Genomic DNA, 16,175 nt, shown 5'->3' with positions numbered 1-16,175 from the left:
AAATTGATATTGCTGTCCAGTGCAAGTGACAAAACATGATTACCCCTCAACCACTTGGGTTGCTAACATGTTTCTTTTGGTATTGTTGCCTGATAATTAGATGGGTGCTGGACAAGGGGAATACATTACCATATTAATAAATAGTATTCCATTTACGCATTGAAAGTACTACACCAAATTAAGCTGAAATCTTGTCTGTAAAACATATTCAGAAGTCTTATTTGTGCAATTTTTTTTCCAGAGACACTAGCTATTATTTTGTAGTAGCCAAAATCTCAGTATAATTAGATTTTTCATTTGAAAAACATTAAATAGGAATCCTTGAGTAAATTCATATAGATTTATTCCATATCTATACTACAACTAAATTAATTGAAAGCTCACACTTAAGTATACAGAATGAAAATTGAGAATGAAAGCTTCTTTAGCACCTATGTATTTGTGATTATGATGTGGGTTTTTAATAGCCACTTCATAACAAATAACTTGTGTGATTATGAAGAAAGTGTTAAAAATGGCAGGTGAATATGTAAAACACAGATAATTACATACTCTTATGAATGGTTACCATAGCTTCATGGTGTGACAGCTAAATAGTATTGACATTTATTGTTGTGACAGTGTTTCTTGGAATGATTGGTTCATTTCAACATTGTGTTTCACTTGCAAATTATTTCGTTTTACTTCGTGCTTTATTGGCATTTTCATCTTGAATTTTAACAATCAAATATTCTACAGATTACAAGATTCTGTGACTTCAATATATTAATTCGGGCTAAATTCAATTTTAATGTGTTATGCAATCCCTCAAAGCTCTGTGCTGTTTGATCTTTTCGAAATGCAATGTTGAGTCTCCAAATAATTATTATTTAGCTAATAGTGATGCCATTTTATAAGCAGGGACTCCTTATATAAGCAATCACTTTAATATGTCATATATACAAGCAGACAAAAGAGAAGAAAATGATCAAGTATCTGGCAAGTATGTCATCACAATTTTTTGGAGAGAAATTAAGAGGGATGAAGTTGGTATAGCTTTCCTGCCCTTTAGAATGCTTTGATATACATCAGAACGAAATGCTGCAAAATAGCGCAGTAATTATATTACCACCTTGAAAAAAACAACTTAGAGCTTAATGTAGCCCTTATCAGTTTTCTGTGCTGGCATAAATTGACAGCTATTTAACTTGTAAATATTTGGTCAACTCTTGTCAGCTGGGGAAATTATACTGACCACATGATGATTACAAAGAGTATGGAAACTATTCCAGCATTGAGAGATACAAAGAAACTATATATTTATGTTTGTGCCAAATAATTGTTTTTCATTTTAACCAAACAAGTTTATTTTTGATGTCAAATTTTGCTCAATCTTCAGATAGCAAATAGAATCTTTGAATTGAGGATTCTTTACCCACAGACATCCCAGGAATCTATTAACTTTACATAACAATCTCACAATCTTGAATAGTTGGATGTCAGGGTTTTTATCTCCACTTCCTCCAGGCAACTTGATTTAAGATAACTGCTGGCTGGCAATTGAAGATGGCGAGAACCATGCCTGAGACAGTAAATTCTCCACATGTCCTTACAGGCTAGCTCCCACAAATAACAGCCCGAATATCACTCTCTCACTTTTGACTTTGACACCATCCCTCCCAACCTGACAGCCCATGCCATCCACTTTATGCACCAACATCAGGACTTCATCGCTTGTGCCATTCCATTTGTATTTTTAATTTTTAAAGAAGTAATATATTAATTTACAAATAATAGGCATCATCAGTAAAGTTAGCATTTATTGGCTATATCTAGTTACTACAACTAAGTGGCTGGCTAGATCACCTCAGAGAGCAGGGAACAGTCAACAATGTTGTAAAGAGATGGAAGTCAGACACCAACCAGGCTGAATTCAACAGTAGGTTCATTCCCTAAGGAAAATTAGTAATCCAGTTGCAGCTTTACAACAAGTTTTATAGTCGATTTTACTGATAACAGCTTTTTCTTTCCAGATTTTAAACTTGAATTCAAATTCTCAAGACGTCTTGATGACAGTGAGCTCAATAATTTTGTGCAGGTCGTAGTGGAAGCAGCTATTTTAGACTGGATTCTTTTATTCTCCAAACAAACTCAGGCCAGATATCTTTCCTTGAAAAACATTTATTAATAATACGTACATAATTGTAAGTCTTCATACAGAATTGCATGTTTTGAGCTGTACAAATTGCAACCAACTAGCAAAATTCTAGCACATGCCTTCAGCTTTATGACAGCATATGTTTTTTTGTATAAGCGTTAAACACCTAACTCGACACATGCTCACCTCCCCAAACCAAGTATTTTCTCAGTTTCCAACATTATTAACTAAAATTGTTTTCTTAATATTATTGACTGAAACAGTCAACTAAAAATATTCCTATTCAACTGAATGTACTTCTGACTTAACCATCTCCCTGAAAGGTCCATTGTTCACAGGTTCAAGTGCTGTCAGATCTGACAGATCTCCTTGTTCTAGTCATTCAAAATGATGAAGAAGGGTGATAACCTGAAGAATGAACTGGAACTATACTTTCAACAGCATAGAAAAGGAGAGTAGGATTTGGGATGTTATCTCAAATCTCAGTATTGACAGGGCTGATTGCCAGTGGACTGTTGCATCAGGATGAAGACAGATGGCTGCTCATCAAGAGGGTACCACTTCTGCTTGACTGGACAGTGATTAGTCTTATCTCTTTCAGGATATCTTTGTTGAAGAGATGATCTGATAATGAAAGATAACGGAATGGTGAAGTTGCACCATTGAAGGAGAGCTAAGAAGTATCATCATTCAACTTCAATAGGGGTATAATGACATCTTGAGGTTTCTGTGCTGTATTCTCAGAATTAGGGTAAAGAGTGGACAAATCATTGAGAAGACTGAACAGTTTAGATTCACTTCAAAAGATTTGCATGAGGTTTATGAATGATTAACAAAAATCTCTTCAGAGGCTGCTGTTAGAACTAGAAGTTTTGTAGTCAAGAATCTTGAGTCTTTGTCTGTGATAACTACAAACAATTTTAGATGAAAAGACGATATGAGAGGTACAGCAATATTCACTTTTGCCTTTTATTGTTGAAAGTAAGTACATATAAAGAATTTTCTTGACTATCATACAAAAGTAGAACATCATTTTCATACGTAAGTATTGCTGAAGCACTTTACTGCATTTGCAGAGTTTGCTGTTCTCTGCAATCCTGTACAATTTCATCAGACTTGCTCTGTTTGTCATCAGTTGAAAGGTCATTGTAACCACCTTTGTAAAGCTGCAAGTACTTGAACTTCTATCACATTTTCAGTAGTCACATGACATGATTTTATATTAACATTGTTGGTCCATGAAATTGGCATTACCATAGAAGGTGAGGAATTCTGCTCATCTGATCTAGAAGAGTGTCTGAGGGAACTGATGACCCACGTCAAGGAATAAAGAGGTAGGTACGACAGGAATTTCCTCCTGAAATGATGAAATCTAGGCCAGATATTAATATGCAATCAGGCTCAAACTCTGGGTGTGTCTCCTGTTTAGTAATCTTTGAAGAAAGAATTTCTTTATCTTCTAATATCTCTGGAAGAGTATCACAAGGCTGATCAAACACTTGGAAAAATGAAAACACAACTTCACCATAAAATCATCCAGTATTCTGAGAATAAAGCTCCAGTAGTCTGAAAAAAACTGCAGGAAAACTTCTTAAAATGTGGTTCAACTCTCCTTAGATGAAAGTTCATTTCCTGAAAAGACTTAGGTAATTCCTCACAAAATCAGATACAGCCATGATCCCAGATGCTGTAGAAGACCTGGGTGGACATACACATGCTAAATGAACAAAAACTGGTTCTGATTCTGTAAGATGTAAATAGACTCTGTAATACATTACTATTGTAGAAGGTGGTTCTTGAAAAAGTCCTTTAACTGAAAGGTTGTGACTTCTTAAACCCTAGTTCTTCATTTTGATTACCAAAGTCATGCTGTGCAAAGCCATTTTAAATTGTCATGCAACATGGTAATGGTTTCTCCTAAATCAAGGAAACATCTAGGATCAAAATTCTTAACTGTCAAAGTTCCTGATCAATAATCTTGGTATACAACATCTTCTGCTGTAGGGCCAATAATATCCACTTGATCAAGGAAATATAATTTGCATAAGAACATATTAAGGCCATTTAGCATCTTCAGCCTGCTCGACCATTCAATAAGATTGTGGCTGGTCTGTTTGTTTTCCAAATTTCCAAATTCTTTGTTCCCATCTACTTCCTGATAACCTTTGACTCTAATGCCTAACAAAAATCTATCTCCACAATAAAACATTTAAAGACACCAGCACCATCGCATCGGAGGCAGTGAGTTCTGAAGCTGCACAGCCCTCTTACAGAAAAAGCATCTCTTTCATCTTGGTCATAAAAGGGCAATTCCTTATTTTAAAACAGTACCCATGACTTTTTCTTCTTCCTATTGTCCAATTTGTTGGATTCTCCTTCATTTCGACACCACTGCAGATATCAGATTGGTCTTCCTGAGAGTCAACCCAAAGAAAGCGATGGGCCCAGATGGAATCCCCAGCCATGCACTTAGATTCTGTGTGGACCAGCTGGCAGAGTATTTACTGACATCTTCAACCTCTTCCTCCTACAAGCTGAAGTCCCAAACTGCTTCAAGAAGACCACCATCATCCCAGTACCTAAGAAAGCACATGCAACATGCCTTAATGACTACTGCCTAATGGCTCTGATTTGCATAATCATGAAGTGCTTCGAGAGGCTGATCATGGCACACATCAACTCTAGCCTCCCAGCCTGCCTCAATCCCCTGCAATTTGCCTACTGACATAACAGGTCCACAGTGGACACCATTTCCCTAGCCCTGCCCTCATCAGTGGAACATCTGGGCAACAAGGACACCTATGTCAGGCTACTACTCATCGACGACTGCTCTGCATTCAACACCGTAATCCCCTCTAGATTAATCTCAAAACTCCGAGACCTTGGTCTCAACTCCACCCTCTGCAACTGGATCCTCAGCTTCCTGACCCAAAGACCGCAGTCAGTGAAGATAGACAACTACACCTCCTCCATGATAACCCTCAACACTAGAGCCCCCCCAAGGATGCGTTCTCAGCTCCCTACTGTATTCACTGTACACCCACGACTGTGTGCCCAAATTCCAAATGAACATCATCTACAAGTTTGCAGACGACACCGCCATGGTAGGATAGATATCAACGATGGGTCAGAATACAGAAAGGAGATAGAGGGCTTGGTGTCATGGTGCAGTGATAACAACCTTTCGCTCAATGTCAGAAAATCAGAAGAACTGATCATTAATTTCAGGAAGAAAGGAGGAGAACACACCGCCAACAGAGCAGAGGTTGAGTGGGTTGAGAGCATCAAGTTTCTAAGAATGATGATAACCGACAACCTGTCCCGAACTTCCCACGTAGATGTGATGGTCAAGAAGGCACAACAATGCCTCTTCTTCCTCAGGCAGCTTAGGAAATCTGGCACGTCCATAAGGTCCCTCACCAACTTCTCCACATGCTCCATAGAAAGCATACATGACCTTCTGTAGTTTCTTATGGTCCTGGTCATGTGCTCGGCCCACACCATCACGGAAGCCTACCTCCCATCCATGGACGCCATTTACACTTCTTGTTGCCAACGTCATCAAAGACCCGTCCCATTCCGGTAATGCTGTCCTACAATCTCTTCTGTCAGGCAGAAGATACAGAAGCTTGACACACGCACCAACAGGTTCAAGAACAGCTTCTTCCCTGATGTTATTAGACTGGTTAATGGACTCTCTAACTTCAAATAATGTTGACTTTGCTAATGTTGATCTTGCTTTGTCCACCGCCTGTGCAGTGTAACCTATACGCCTCACTCTGTCTATGCACCCTATGATCTGTATGTCTTTGTTTGCTACGACCTGCCTGTACTGCTGCAAAACAAAGCTTTTCACTGTACTTAGGTACACGTGACTACAATAAATCAAATCAAATAATTATTCAACTTTAGTTTTGAGAGATGATCTTATATTGCAAGTTGTGAAATGGCCACATCTGCCACAATGAAAGCATCAGACAACTCCCTGCTGGATAATCCTGTTGCTTGTGATGCCTTCTTGCATCAGAATGCCAAAAACTGGTTCCTACCTGTTGCCTGACCTTGATGGACATCTTGTTGGATTTGGTGGACAACCTGGGCCTAGTCAACTGATGAGCTCAGGCTGAGACTTGCAGTTATGCTGAAACACCCCAATTTTCAGATCCTTTCTCAGTTTTTCTCATACACTGACTGCTTGTTCTAACACCAAATCTTGTTCAGACTGCAATAAACCAGGAAGTCTACTGTTGAGAATTTAAACAAGCTCATCCCTCAATGATGCATCATTGCATGATTTTTCCATGCCATGTATGTCCTCAATAGAGTATACTGAATGCTGGTTATAGGGACCTCTGTTGGATCAGGAATGTTCATTAACAAAGTTTTCAGAACTAAAATAAGCATTAAAAGCTGCTAGGATTGACTGGAAACCTGCTGAGGTTTCATTCACACCTTGCCACATAAGGGTGTCTTTGGCAAAGGAGCCCAACGAGTCTAAGAATATACTAACCTGGAGCTGTTGCTGCTACAAATGCAGACCTGGGGTTGTTCTGCAGCTGTGGAAATGTGCTTTGCAATATCCCAACTAAATACCTGTACCAGTCTTTCAATGGCATCAAAGGGTTTCAGAAAGGACAGGTGCTACTTGGCAGGTGCTCCCACTTTGGATATTTCACTTTGAGTAAGTCTTTAGGTTGATGTATTCAGGAAATATGCTCAGGAGTTTTGCTGTGTGGCTCTTCACACAGCAATTGCCTTGCGATTGTTCAGTCTTACCTTGCAGGTCTTAAGATACCTCTGAGAAAACCATCAGCTACCCTAGAATCGTGACTCTACTGCAGGTTATGTATGGATTCTTCCATTCTTCATATAAGCTCAGGACAGACTTCTGTTTCTTTTAAACACCATTTATTAACAACATCTACATGACAGTAAGTCTAGAGAACTCCATGTTCTAAGCTATACACAAGTTCTACACTGTCTAGAGGGTTCAATGTGACATAAAAATAAGTTGCTGGAAAAACTCTGCAGGTCTGGCAGCATCTGTGGAGAGAAAAACAGAGTTAATGTTTTGAGTCCAGAGACCCATCTTTGTTCTGAAACACTGGCAAGTTGTGGCCAGATCCTGGGCTTTAATTTTGTCAGTGTCAGTCAATGAAGAGACTATAGCTAGAAATACAAGTCGAAGTAAAAGTGATGGCAGTCTCAGTAACACCACTGCTAGAAATACCCATTGCAGAGCACTTGGGGGGAATAAGGGTACACTGAAGACCGGACAACCTCTGACCAGGTAAGTAGGATCAGGGATGCCAAGTCCAGTTAGACAAGCTCAGGAGAGATGGTTGTGAAAGTGGGTGTTGCTGAGATCAGGGGAAATCATTGTAATGATGTGGCTATTACCACCAGGGTACATGATCTTGTAGTCTCCAAAAAGGAGTTCTCTCCCTGCCCAGAGTTGGAAAGTGGTTCATAAACTCCTGATGAGCACAGGCAAAATGGCATGGAGGCAGGAATGTGTTGTGCAGGCCATCAACCCTTTCAAAACTACAAGGCCTTTACTGCGCCGTTTTGCCAAACTTTCCACCTCCCAGCTCCCAGCCTAAACCCTGAAGGCTAATAAAATTCAGCCAATATTCTCCAGCCTATCTGGAATAGTACAACAATAACTTGTGCCTTTAATTTAGTAAAATATTCCCGTACATGTCCTCATCTGTCTTCTGGTCTAATCCCGATGTACAATGGACAATTTTCAAGAACTTTAAAAGAGAAATTTGTTCTCCAGTAGCTGGTTGCACCTTTGGAATGAAATATTCTTAAAGAATATAAGCAATGTCTTTGTTTAATTTCAATATTTTTGACAAACTTAAGGTAATAACATTCTGGAATACTTCCTGATTCGTTTTCCGAGTAGGCTTTATGATATAAATCCCTTTATCATCTCATCTTTTTGTTGTAGACCCATTAACCTTTCAGACCTAAAAACCTCTGCCTGATCCTCTACCTGCTTAGGTTTTTTCTTTACCATTTTCATCAAACAGGGTGTCAGCTAAACAGATCTCAACTCCTTCATCTTCCTCTTTTCTTTTCCTTTCTTGTTTTAGCTTATGGCTGTGGAATCTTGTCACCACACAGTCCGGAAAATTTCCAGGGTATTTTCCTTTTAACTCCTCAGTTCCCTGTTTTTTTTTTTTTGGCTTCTCCACTACAATAGGTATCTCTCCAACCTTTGATCTGGCTATATCCTTTCCAAGAACAAACTGTATTCCTGGAATAGATACTCTTTAAATCACTCCCACTATCACTTCCCTGGTCTTGATTGGACTTTCTAGGCTTATCTTACACAGGGGAATACTTATTCTCTCTCCATTTATTCCACAGAATATCACTCTCTCATGCAATATTTCAGAAGCAAATATTTTCATTTCTTATTATTAGAGACTGACCAGCTCCCGTATCTCTAAATACATTAACTTCTTTAGCTACTCCCCCTGTTCTACCTGAGTAAACCTTACCCACACAGGTGAAGTTTTTGAAAAGATCCGACACTATATTACCTACCAGCCCATGACTAGATTGTGCACTCTCCTGCAACTCCTCAACTTCTCTTGGGATTTCCTTCACTACCTCAACTAATCCCACTAGTTTAACCTCTTTTACCACATCCTTTTTCCAGTGCCTCTCTTGAACCACCAACACTGTGACTTTGACTTTGTGTGTCCCACCTTATTGCAGTGAAAACCCCTAAGGTTTTTCACTTCTTTTCCACCCACTTGGGTTTCTCTTTTCACATGTGGTAAACTGTTCCCAGTGTGATCTACTTTTTGTTTTTCATTGAAGGATCTCCCTCTTTCCCAATTTCTATCCCTCACGGAATGAAATTGCTGTTGGAAGCTAAATTTTGATTCATGCAGTAATGCGTATTCATCCGCCATCTCTGCAGCTCTTCTCACTATTTTAACTTTCTGTTCCTCAACATGAGTTCTTATCACTTCTGGAAGTACGTTTTTAAACACCTCCAGCAGAATAACATCTCTAAGATCCTCATATGTCTTTTCTATCTTTAATGTTCACACCCAGCTGTCAAAGTTGCTCTGTTTCATTCTTTCAAAATCGACAAAAGTCTGACCTGGTTCCTTTCTTATATTTCTGAAACGTTATCTCTCTGCTTCTGGTGCCAATTTGTAGACACTTAAAACAGCCTGTTTTACGTCTTCATATTCTGCCAACACCTCCTCTGGCAGTGCTGCAAACGCCTCACTAGCCCTGCCTACCAACTTGGTCTGAATTAACATTACCCACACAGTCTCTGGCCAGTTCACCTGTTTAGCCAAGTTCTCAAAGGAAATGAAAAAGGCTTCTACATCTTTTTCATCAAATTTTGGTAATGTTTTGACATACTTGTATACAGCCCTACCAGGTCTTTGGCTACGATGTGTTTGCTCATCATCCCCCTCCTCCTCGCTGAGCTTATCTTCTACCTTCATTTCCATCATTTTAAGTTGGCTATCCTGTCTAATTTGCAACTTCCAAAGTTCAAACTCTTTTTCTCTCTTTCTTCTCTCTCTTTTTATTTTTGGCTTCCCTCTGCTTGTAACTGTAATTCAAACAATTCTCTTTCCTATTCAAGCTGCTTCATCTGCAATTGATTTCAAGCCATTTCCAAAAATTCTGATGGCCTTTCCAGTAAATTTAAATGTTGAGCTATTGCTATAATTACCTCTTCTTTGCTCACAGATAAAGGCAACCCCAACTCCAGCTTGTCTGCCAATTCCAACAGCTTTTCCTTGTAAGCACCTTTTGTAAAACCCCTAAGGTCACTTCTTCCACCCTAGAAAACTCTTAGTGACTGAAAGAGCCATTAATTCACTTTTGATTTAACCTACAACAATGAAACCAAAATTAAACAGATTTTCCACTTCTCACCTAAGGTTAATTTAAAGCTGTAGGAGACAAGTCCCCAAGTCTGTTTAAATCTGCTGGGACTTTTCGTACCTTAAACCTATCGAAATCTATCCAGATCCGTTCAAATCCATTCAAATCTATTCAATTCTCAGACCTGACCTGTCCCAACCTGTCCAAATCCTGGACCTGAGCTGGCCAAATTCCAGACCCGAGCCCTCAGTCTGTTATAAAGCGGAGGTTAAATAAAACAATTAAATAAAATAAACCCCAACATTCACTTTATAATCAACAAGTAACAATTTATTTATCTAATTCTAACAGTGAACAAACTAACTAAACTATAAACAAACCAAACAAATCCGTTCTAACTACTAACTATTCCTGAATAAAGCAAGATTATAATGGTATTCTGTTCCAATAAATACAAGTCCAAATTATATAAGATAAAAAAGATTAGATTTTAGTCTCTGAAATTACAGCCAGGTTACATCTTCAGAAACGTTGTGTGTCTTCTCCGTTGATCTTCTCTCAGGAACGCCTTCTCCATCAAATTCTTTTGTCAGGAATGCCCTCACTATTGAATTCTTGTGTCAGGAATGCCTTTTCTGTGAATTCTTCTGCCTGGAATATCAGCTAAGAGTGCTGCGGTATCTTTATTTTAGATAATGCTTTCTCTAAGAGCTGAGAGCTGTTCCCTTAGCAGATGGTGGTTGGATCTCCCTTGATTTGCTGTGAATTCCCCTCATCTTCTAGCCCCTTGATGACATATCAATTTCTTACAATAGGATTGGTCCTATGTTGTCAAAACCATCATATTTAAATTTAATTGGCTTTTGGTATCTGAGGGCCTGGTTTAAATTAATTGGCTAAATTTGAAAACCTGTTATCTTGGTAAAATGCTGCTTTACCTGCTGATAGTACAGCCTTTTGATACAAAGGGTACAATTCTGCAAACGCACAGATATCCTTTTTGAATCTCTCAGCATAGAAAAAGCACACCATCTTTTAAAAGGACCATGCACTGCATTCCCCATAGCATTTTACAAACACCAACATTTTACAAATACCAAATTCCAATGTCCTGCCTTCTAATCCATAAGTACGCGACGCAACTTTACAACACCAGCTATACCTCATTGCATTCTGATAATAAAAAAAGTCAAAGGTTGGATTCTGGGAAACCAGAGACACTCAATAAAGCATTTAGTCATGATCTTTTGCATTTTCGGAATGCAATTGTAAGGAGGTGTACACCCCAACCAGCCCCATAATTTTACCAGAACATGTCCAAGCAACAATGTTGATAAGGTCATGAGTATCCTCTGGTAAAGCCCAACCATAATTTCCACAATATCATCACTTGCTACATTTCCCATTGCTTCACTACTCATAGGTAGATAGCCAAATGTATAGCAAACAGATCAAAAGGACTTTTGGCAAATGGAAAATCTATTTGGCAGTTTCCTGTGGAGGAGATGATCTCTTAACCAACATTTTTTTTCCTTGCATCTTTCTTAGAGTTTTGAGTAAGTCACATATGTACTACTACCATATTTAACTGTGATCCGACATTCTCTTCTCTGTATGTGTCTTTTCTACAGACATACAAATTAAACTGTTTGCAAACATTCTCCAGTGATTCCAGTGCCAAATTTTATTATTCAAAATGTTATGTCTATTTAATGCCTGTGACCATTCTTGTTCCCCTTTTCCTTTCGAGTGTGTGTAATGGGTGAGACGACCTAATCTTGTATTTCTTGATGTAGCCCTTAAAACTGGATATATTGAGCAACTGACAGCTATGTATTTGTGAAATTCGAGAAGCAGAAGAAACTTCTTCAAAATATATCTGAATAAATCAATGATACCAAATTTAAAATAGAAATTAGATATGATGTGAAGTATATTATGATTAAATTTCCTTTCTTTAGTTTGGCTGTTTAAAAATTGGTTTTCCATTTATTTCTGAAATCTGTACCACAGCCCAGACACGAAGAGAAGGATATTTAGTGCCCATTGGGACTGGAAACAGAGGCAGTGGCCAATAAAGTTAGTACCACTGCCTTACTGCTGAGTATCTCCAACATTCTCTGAGCTTGCACTCATAAAACTCAGCCCAATGTAACTAGTTGCTGAGTAATATGTGATAAACTTATTTATTGTTCTTAAGATTGACTCTACCTTCTATTGAAGAGTTCATGTGGGCATCCTTTTCCACATGGTGGAACTTAGACTGACACCAGCAAAAAGGGTTAGGGGCAATGAATCTAAACAGTGATGGTTCCCTACTGACAGAACTCAGTGGACTTGACCAGGATTACCTACTTATTACCATAGTGGCCTGAAAACATCCAAACTTTGAGAACCGCTGAATCTAGAGCTCAGTGCTGCTATTGTTTGAGTTGACCTACAAGAAACCATTACCTTCTGTTGACATCAGGGAACTGAGTACCAGGCATCATTTACTGATTTTTTTTTTTTACACAACTAAGGACTGAAGCCTCAAAAAAATTGCTGAGCTCTGAGACAAAATATGATGCAATGAGTTAGTTTGGGTTTATTTTGGAGAAAAGGACACATCCTCTAATGTGTGAGAAAAACATGCATGATGCTTAACCGAAGGATAAGAGGAATGAATGAACTGTGACTAATGCTGTATATGCTCTCTTTCCTTTAGAGTTACTCTTGGTAATATTAGCAAACAGTTAAAGCATTTATACATTATTCCAATGTTTGCTATTTTAATACAACATTTATCTAATTATTTTAAATGGACAACATGCTGGAGATAACTTACAAAGAAAAAATATTAATTCACAATAATAACAAGAAAGGCGAAGACTTTAAATTTGTCCTGCGAAGTCCCACGTACGAAATTTTCTATTTTCAGTGGTACTGTCAAATAGATGACAGTTGCTCTGGGAAAGGAATGGAGCATACATTGTCATGAAGCACTTTTGTGAGATTGTAAGTGGCTCAATGTCAAAAGCACCAAATACTCAACTGACTGAGGCTTGACAGTAGGTTTCTTACTCATTCTTTCAGCTTGATAAGGGTACATGATACAAAGAGACCTAAAAGAGAAGAGTAAAAATAATGCCAAAAACATAACTATAAACAAGCACTCTTTTTAAGCGAGAATTTTTTTTTTTTTAGTTTGAGCTAGTGTAAATTCTGTCTCTTGATGTAAGTCCATTTACAAAAGGAAAGGTATATGGTAGAAAACTACCCATTAAATATAATTCATACACAATGCAATTGATAATTTCACCAGCATAGGTCGTGCAGTGTACACTCACAAATTGTTTGGAAAGAACAGTATGTCTCAATTTGACTTATTTCAACAAGTAAGGCAAGGAAGGAATTTGTGGAAATAACATAAATTTGTGGACAAAAGAAATAGGAAACAAGACTAAAGGTCAGATAGGTAACATAAATAACAAATAAAGTTTTCAAATAAAAATATAAAAGGACAATGAAATTAAGCAAAAGGGAAACAACTATAGCTGGAAAACAACATACACGACATCCAATATATAACAGAGAAACTAAAGCTAATAATCTGGAATGAGAAATCAAGAAGTAGCAAGAATAATTGAAACATGGTTACATAAAGTTCAGGTCTGGCAGGTATTGCAGTTATAACATAATTTAAGGAAGATTAAAGGAATATGGATCAAGAGAGGAAAAGAGAACAATGATGTTGGATAACTTGAACTTGAAAACAGAAAGCTCCTACGAGCAATTGATGAGGAAAACGCAAGATCAAGTGTACAAAGATGAAAAAACGACCTCCCCTTTGGCAGTTCATTGTTACTATGATAAAGAACTACATTGTGAGGGCAGGAGACAAGGAGCAGGAGGGATAGCAAGCTATCCCTTTAAATTAAAAAAAACACGAGGAATAATGGTCAAATATGGTTTCTAGTTTGGCAAATTGTTAGAAGTGATGTTCCAAAAGATCAGTTTGCGATTACTGGTGAGAATGTTCACCATTTTCATAAATGATTTGGGCATGAAAATTGGAAGTGTAATTCCAAATGTGAAGGGGACATCAAATTTGTGGGGTAGAGTTAATATAGAAAATGAGAAACTATAGAAGACATATGGTTGCAGAATGTGCGTATAATTGGCAATTGAGCTTCACTATAATTAGTGTGACATGTTACATTTTGGCAAGAATAATAAGGACGCCACATGCTCCTTGGAAAATAAGACTTTGATATTTTTTGAGGTGGAATATTGTTCTAATCTAAATGCCATGGTGTTTTAACTGTACAACATGCATGTTTTAGGAATGTAGGAACAATAGGAATGGGGTAGCATGGTGGCTCAGTGGTTAGCATTGCTGCCTCACGGCACCAGGGACCTGGGTTTGATTCCAACCTCAGGCGACTGTCTGTGTGGAGTTTGCACATTCTCCCTGTGTCTGTCTGGGTTTCCTCCAGGTGCTCTGGTTTCCTCTCACAGTCCAAAGATGTGCACGTTAGGTGGATTGGCCATGCTAAATTGCCCAGCGTGTCTAGGGTGGGAAATGTAGGGGGTAGGTCTGGATGGGTTGTTCTTTGGAGGATTGGTATGGACTCAATGGGCCAAATGGCCTGCTTCCACACCATAGGCCATCAAGCCCACCAGTCAACATGATCATTGCTGATCGAGCACTTCCGTTCTTTTTACTAACCCCATATGCCATCGGCAATAAGAAATCATCAATCTCTACCTTAGGCATATTCAAAGACTGACCTTTCACAGCCCTCTGCAGTAGAGAATTCCAAAAGTTCACAACACTCCGATTAAAAAGAATTTCTCCCCATTTCAAACCTAAATGGCAATTCCCTAATTTTTACATTGTGCTGTCTGGTTCTAGACTTCCCAATCAGGTGAACCAACTTACCTGCATCTTCTCTGTCTACCCCTTTGAATACTTTATAAGTTTCAAAAGATCATGTCTCGTTCTTCAAAACAAAAGAATATAGGCCCAGTTTACCCAATCTCTCTTCATAGGCCTGTCCTGCCATCCTGGGAACAATCTGGTGAACCCTCTTTGCACTCATTCTATGGCAACAATATCTTTGCTTACATAAGGAAACCAAAACTGCACCAGCACTCAAGGGGCAGTCTAACTATGCTCTTACACCATGGATGCCTGTGTCCAGTGGCATACTGCAGTGTTCAGTGCTGGGTCCCTTGTTGTTTGTTGTATACATTAATGATCTAGATATTAATGTTGGAGGTTTGATCAGTAAGTTTGCAGATGACATGAAAATTGTTGGTGTGGCAAATAGTGTGAAGGTATGTCTTACACTATAGGATGATATCGACAAGAGAACAACGGCAAATGTAATTTAGTCCTGATAAGTGTGAGGTGATGTATTTGGGAGTGACATAGCTTAATAAGGCCAAAAAGAAAGAAAACAAAGCTTTAGTGTTCATTTCCAGAGAGGCAGAATTAATAAGCAGTGCATTCATGTTAAACGAGCACACTACCTTCATTACAGCATGCTTGGAGTACTGTGAATATTTATGGTGTCCATATCATAAAAATGGAAATAAGTGCAATAACATACAAATAGATTTACTAGAATTATGCTGGAACTGAAAAGTTGTATCTGTCAGGACAGAATTAAAAGACAGGCTAATTTCTCTGGACAAGAGAAGGCTGAGGTGTGAACTGATAGTGATGTTCAAAATTATGAAAGGATTTGATAGGTTGGACAGAGTCATTTCCACCTGAGAATAAAACCACAACTATGGTCATAAACATAAGATAATAAGTACAATTGGGAATTCAGGAGAAACTTCTTAATCAGAGAATTGTTGGAGTGTAGAAAATGTGACCACAAAAAAAAACGGTTGAGGCAAATAGCATTGTTGCATTCAAGGGAAGGTTTTAAAGCTCATGAGGGAGAAAAGAATAGAACAGTATATTGAATCAGAGATAGTAGGAACTGCAGATGCTGGAGAATCCGAAACGTCAGCCTCTCTGCTTCTATGATGCTGCTTGGCCTGCTGAGAACAGTATATTGGTTGGGTTATTTGTAGAAGGGTGGGAGATGGCTCATGTGGACACAAATAACTACATGAACCTGTGGGGCCAACTGGCCCCATTCGGTACTGTAAATCTTTGAACTATTCT

This window comes from Rhincodon typus, chromosome 23 (assembly GCF_021869965.1).
Source record: "Rhincodon typus isolate 14 chromosome 23, sRhiTyp1.1, whole genome shotgun sequence".
Taxonomy (NCBI): domain Eukaryota; kingdom Metazoa; phylum Chordata; class Chondrichthyes; order Orectolobiformes; family Rhincodontidae; genus Rhincodon; species Rhincodon typus.
The sequence above is the reverse complement of the archived record's forward strand: the minus strand, read 5'-3'. Positions refer to the sequence as shown.